Source organism: Nuphar pumila, chromosome 13, assembly GCF_984573655.1.
Source record: "Nuphar pumila chromosome 13, dmNupPumi1.hap1.1, whole genome shotgun sequence".
NCBI lineage: Eukaryota > Viridiplantae > Streptophyta > Magnoliopsida > Nymphaeales > Nymphaeaceae > Nuphar > Nuphar pumila.
Genome location: NC_143261.1, coordinates 27,031,057 through 27,037,932, shown reverse-complemented (window position 1 = coordinate 27,037,932; position 6,876 = coordinate 27,031,057). Strand labels below are relative to the sequence as shown.

At 36.9% G+C, this 6,876-nt stretch overlaps 1 non-coding gene across 1 annotated transcript; it reads left to right on the top strand.

Annotated features, from left to right (window-relative positions):
- Positions 1-274: 274 nt before the first annotated feature.
- LOC149818172 (small nucleolar RNA R71) lies at positions 275-377 on the top strand. The gene has a single exon (XR_016427541.1). It is a non-coding gene; the product is annotated as a small nucleolar RNA R71 (small nucleolar RNA).
- The last annotated feature ends 6,499 nt before the right edge of the window (positions 378-6,876 follow it).

Genomic DNA, 6,876 nt, shown 5'->3' with positions numbered 1-6,876 from the left:
GTCCAGCTTCTGAGCAATCATGTCTACTTTACACTGCAGTGCAGTAGATGGACCAATCTCAAGAACGCCAGCTTTCTTCTGAATGCTGGGTGTGGCTCTATCAGAATGAGAGCTCGAAGCATGGTGGAGTGAATTCTCGGCCAATGTATCAAATAGCCTCCATGCTTCGTCCTCGCTCTTCAGCATGAATGTCCCACCGCATGAAGAGTCGATCATCTAACGATTCTTGTCAGACAATCCATCATAGAAACTCTGCACCAGTTGCCATTTCGGCACCTGATGATGGGGGCATTTCCTGAGGAGATCCTTCATTCTCTCCCAGGTCTCATGAAAGCGCTCACCATCTAACTCTGAAAAGCTAGTGATGGCTCTACGATATTGGTTCGTGCGACCAATGGGAAAGTATTTCCGAAGAAACTCCTGTTGCAACTGATCCCAGGACTCTATTTCTACAGAATCTAAGGACTTTAGCCAATACTTGGCTTTGTCCTTCAATGAAAAAGGAAATAGAGTCAACCTCAACGCATCATCATCGAAATTCTGTATCTTAACAATAGAACAGATTTCGAGGAATTCATCTAAGTGTCGGTAGGGATCCTCATGACTAAGGCCATAAAAGGATGGAAGCATTTGAATAATGCTGGCCTTAATCTCATAATGTGGCGCTCCTACATCGGGTCTCCGAATGCAGGATGCCTGAACATAGTCTGTGGGAATGAAGTATTCCCGCAGAGGGCGTGAAAGAACTGGGGGTGGAGGTGGAGGATCCATGTCAGCCATTGTTGCCGAACTTCGATGAGAATGTAAAATTCTCTCTGGGTTGTCAACAAATGGGTGTAATGGGGTTCCTAGACCTCGTCGACCCTGCATACACTGGTACTAAGACCAGATGTAAGCAAACGACCTAACTAAAAAAAAATTAAACTAGCACAGATACTAAAATGTAAATAAGCAAATAACAGTAACTAAAAACAAACAAATATGCTATATAGCTATGTCAGAATTCTATACTAAATAATTAAATAACAAAGTAAACTATTCTAAAATGCTAAAACAAATAAATACAGGAAATCACAAACTATGTTTTTCTAAAACCCACCTGTCTAATCGCTCCTTGCAGAATGATAATTAAGTGAATCCTAAAAAGAACAATATGTGAATCCTATATTTACTAACTATGTTAATCCTATATTCACTTACTAATCCTACTAACTAAAAAGAAAACAACTAATTAACTAACTAAAACAAAATAATAATAAATTAAACTCTAAGAAATAAAGTAATTAATTCGCCGTTCCCCGGCAACGGCGCCAAAATTTGGTTGATATTTTGGAATGCTCTTTTTTTAAAACAATTATTTTCAATAAAACTTTGGAAAATCGTCAACCAAAAATATAAAAACCGACTTTCCACAAAGTGGTAAGTACGGGTCGATCCTCAGGGAACAGGAATTAAACACAATATTTCTATAAAATTCAATTTATTAATGCCAAATGTCAACCTACAATTACAAAGTTAGTACAACTGCAATTAAACACTAAAAGAAAAGTAAACAAGCAATCAGTCTTCTGCTCCACACCAAGGGTATTTCCGTCTTTTCGCCACTTAAAGAATCTTCTCACTTGGACAATATCCCTGGACACTAAATATGTTTTTCAACCTAAAAATGCAGAAAAATACAAAGTTAGTTTTCTATTCTAATAACGAAAACAATGACTAAGACTAGTTCTAATTTTACGAAAATTGTAAAGCAAATACTATTTATCAAGTAAAAATTAACTAAAATACTAAATTAATGCTAAAATTAACCAATTTAACTCTACTAATGCTGTATGATGATGATGCAACTCCTAAAATGCAGAAACTACTAAAAACAAATCTAAAAGGCCGAAATTAAGAAAATTACGAAACTGCCTCTAACTAGTGTAAAATAGCATTCTGACAGGTTATCGAAAAACCACTGTTTGACAGGGCAAACGAGGTCCGATTTTTCCGAAATTTGTTCTGTTCTGCAACTGACAGATTGAACAAAACGACAGTTTTTACAGAATTGAAAAACAGTATCTGGAACTCCAGATATAAGCGTTTCAAATCTGAGAAAAATCAGGATATCGCCAGTCCTGTAATTTAAAATCCAGAAAAAGCGGTTTTCGCAAAACCCTTAAAAATCAGACCAAATCAACTCCGAATGAGCTGAAATTTGGTCTGTAGTTAAATAACACGTCAATAAAGTGAATAGAAGAAAAAAATTTGGAAAACACAGAATTTTTGCTCAGAAAATAATTCTGTTACGCCAGGGCAAAAATCTGGTTTTTATTTGAGTGCACTATTCACTTTATGAACCTATTTACCCCCTATCAAATGTAATCTACACCTAATGCAATCTAAATGACACTGTATAACAGTGTGTATGCAGATGAATATTAGGAAAACACTAAATGCACGACGAACAAAACACTACAAGCAGTTTATGACTAGAACAAAGTTAACTAACAATGGAAATGCAACTATGCTCAATAATAAAATACAATCTAACTACTAAGTTAACTAATATCTAACTATCATTCAAACCACAATGAAACACATTTCATACATACTAAATAAATACGCTATACGTACACACACTTCTACACTAAAACTAAATTAGATAAATAAACTAATTAATATAGAAATCAAAAGAAATAATAAGAAATGACTTACTTAACTAAAGAACGAAGGCTAAGGTTAGGTTTCACTTGGTTGACTCGACTAGGATCGGTTTCGACTTGAGTAGGTTCAGTTTGGGTTGGAATGCACTCGGATGGGATTAGGTAGGCTCGATTTGACTAGGTTGAAAGAGATAGGTTCAAGCTAAGGTTGACTCACTAATTGGATTCGGTTTTGAGTTACCTTAATCAACTAGGTTCGGTTGACTTAGGTGGACTCGGGTTGACCTTAGTTAAGGTTGGGTTGGGTTTGGCTAAGGTTGACTCGATCTCGGATTGGTCTTGACTTGGACTTAGGCTAGGCTAGGGTTTGAACTTGGTTTAGGATAGACTTAGTCAACTAGATTCGGGTTGACTTAGACTCAACTAAATTGGACTCAACTTAGGTTCGACTAGGCTCGAATGGGCTAAGGTAAGCTCGGTTTGACTCACTAGGTTTAGACTAAGTTTTTACCCGAGTTAGGTCTTTGACTAGGTTTGACCAAGGTTGGGTTTTGGGCTTAGGTCTAGCAAGACTAGGATGAACTCGGTTTAGGTAGGCTTGAACTAAGTGGAATCAACTAGGTTTGACTTAGATAGGTTAGGTAGACTAGGTTGACCCAACTTAGGTTAGGGTTGACTCCACTAAGCTTGACTAAGGTTGGGCTTTGGTCGTAGACTCGACCTAAATGCGGTTTAGGCTTTGACTTGGGCTAGGCTAGGTTTTGACTAGGCTCAAAGGGGGTGTCGACTAGGGGTTGACTCGACCTAGGCTCGGTTTGACTAGGTTAGGTCTAGACTAAAGTAGTAACCTCCTAATTAAGCTACAATTAATCCAAAGTTCACGATTTTAATGGAGGAGGTTGGAAAAAGGAATGTAATAATTACCAATATTCAAACTTTGAAATGCTTTGGATTCTCAAAAATCGCCCCATTTAAAGAGGGAGTTACACTCCTTAATTGCCTTTAATGCCTTTTTGGAAATCTGAAAAGGCCAATCTAGACATCCACGATTTTTGCTTTTCAAGATGGAATTAAAATGCTTTTAATGCTCTATGGAAATCGTGTAACCTAGATTGGAATTTTGGTTTAATTGCAAAACACTTTCCAAAGTTAAGGAGTAACTCCTTCTTTAATACACATTCAAAATTCAAATTTTCCTTAAATGCCTCACACGATTTTTGAAGAATATCCTTTTTCCAAAAGCTTTCCAATTTTCAATTACTTTAATTACCTCCCTTCTCAAAAATCGCCAACTTCAATGGATGCTACTTTCTAAACTAATAGACTTAATTATACCTAGGGAACAAAAGAACATAAATGGAAAATCGATTTCCTAGGAAGTAATGCTAACCTAATTCCAAAACTTACCTAAATACAACCCTAAAAACGGCTAAAACAATAAACCCTAATACATTGAACCTAGACACCTTCCTAACTCAACTAATGACCATTAAGACTTTCTAAAAATCGACCAAGAGCTCAAGGAGAGCTCTAATGGCTGCCGCCCACCTCGGGGAAGAAGAAGAACTACACGAAAATAAATAAAAAGAAATAAAAAAAAATATATAAAATTATAAACTAACGAAAAGCAATAAAACCAAGTAACTACTATTTTGATAAAACTAAGTTAGAAAATATTAAAAATGACTCCTAATTACACAAAGGCTAACAATAACATCACTATGCTGGACTTAAAATCATAAAAAAAAAAAATTAAAGAAAACTTGATTTTTATAATTTTCAATAATACACTCAAACACCAAAACGAAAAATGATTAAAACAATTAAGTAAACCAATCCTAAAACAATGGAACGACTAACACCAATTTATGCTACTGTTAACACACTAAACACACAGCAAGCAACACAACTTACCACTCTAAACCCCCTTTTTACAAAAATATAAAGATCGGCTAGAATATCCCTAGCCGATTTTTTCTTTTTTTCAAAAATAAAATCAAAACGAAACACACGCACAACCCACTACTTAGAATAATCTAAAATGAAATTTCCGAATGAGATTTTCAGCAACACAATACAAGACACAAGCTGGACAAAACAAAAATAGCAAAACAGAAAAATATTTTTGTAGAAATCAAGAATCGGCTAGAAAAAGTCTAGCCGATTTTTCTTCTTTTCAAGCAAAAACAACACACAAACAAACCTAACGACTAAGATGAATCAAAATGAAATTTGTGTCTGAGATTTTCTAAAAAGAAAACACCTATAACACGCTGGAAACAAAAACCCAAATCGACTAGAAAAGCCTCTTGCCGATTTGCACGTTTTAGATAAAAAACGATAGAAAAACACAAATCGAATACACAACCAATGAAAGAAAACCTAATCTAACGTGCTGGTCTGTGCACACATACTATTCTAAGGTTGAAATAAAAAGAAAAACAAGAAACATACAGAAAATAACAAAATAAAAACCACACACATAAATCGGTTTTATCTAGAAGAGAAGGAAGAAGAAGACCTACCTTTTGGAAGATCCGACGACCGGGGGGGTGAAGAAGAGCGGACCGTGGCTGGATGTAGACGTCTTCTACAGTTCAAGGATGCTGTACTTCACCAAAAACGGCACCTATTGCAGCTGCTACACGTTGGAGATCCACCGATGATGGCATGTTAGCCGATTCGCGATCGGAGGGTGTAGAAAGCCGGATGGAGGTAGGGCCGGCTCACCTTGGTGGTGTGTTGCGCACTCCCGCCCAAGGTTAATGGTCTCCACCTCTGCTACACCTGCAAAAGTACAGAAAAATGGTGAAAAGACAGCAAGGAATAAGAAAGAAAGGAAAAGAAACCAAAGAAAGCTTGAAAATATGCTTGAAAATCAAGCATAGGTCGATCTTCAATGGCCAACACTTGGGGAAGATGGAGAGGAAGGAGCTGCTGCTGTAGAGTCACTGTAGGGGGCGTCCAAACACAGCCAAAGACGCCTAGGGTTCTTGAAAAAAAACTATTTATAGTTTTGACATTTTTCAGAAAGAGTGTTAAAAAATAAAATATTGCTAGGCGCCACTTTCTGGGGGATTTTTAGAAAAACTTTTTGAAATGGGTATGGATAGGTGTGTGGGTTGGGTTTTGGGCTTTCTAAGAGTTGATCCAAGGTCCAATTGACCTAATTGGGTCGGATATGGATCCGATCCACCTCGAAATCCGTGCCCAAACACTGAAATAGCCATAACTCTCTCATTTTAACTCCGATTTTTCTGAAATTCGAACCATAGCCCCTTACTATCAAAACACATCTAAACATGGGTTTAAAACCTTAAACTTGATACAAAACGCATGAAAAACTTGTTTACATGATGTGCATTTCATGCATCATCAAATACCCCCATGCTTGAATGTTTGTTAGTCCCTTAACAAACCCTAATCATGATATGCACTGAAGACAAGAAATGCTAAGCATGAATGCATAATACTACCTCACTTTCGTAGGAATCACAGTTGCATTTAGCGTATGCAACAAGCCCTTTAAACCCCTAGCTTACACTAGTGGACGAGTAAGGTCTCGTGAGGGTTTGCAGCGATGCTACCCACAAACATCAATAAAATGCAAGGATGATCTTTCAAAAATATTAGGCTCTTAAGAATGCAGTTGTAACAAATATTTCATGTAATTGACATTCTCAAAACAAGTTTAAAAATCTCATGCCTCCACAGTAAAAATTCTTTTCCTTCACTTTTCTAATATTGTAGCTAGTTCATGATTTTTCTCCGAAAGTCAAGTATTCTCATGTTTTACTCATTTATTCTCACTTGTATATTTTCTGCACAGTAATGCACATATATACTTAAGCAATGAAAATTTTCTCATTCAGCACATTCTTTTTCTTTCATTTTCAACTTTTGATCTCTTGCGCATTCTTCTCATATGAGCACTATTTCGAATAGTCAGTTTTCGTGACCCGTGTAGCGAGCTTTGGGTCAGTGACTCCCAAGTCGGCCGACCTTAGGGCACTAGATACAGAGTATCCCTCAGACTTAATTGCTCGAGTCACTAGACCTTCTATTCTAATAGTTTACGTATAGTCTTCCTCTTGTCATGTGCAATGTCTCTATCTCTTAGGCTTTCTATGCAGTCCATGTAACAAGCTTTCGAACCGGTGGCTCCCAAACCAGCTGGCTTTGGGGCACCAGATGTAAAACACCCTTCAGATTCTACTTACTCGAACTA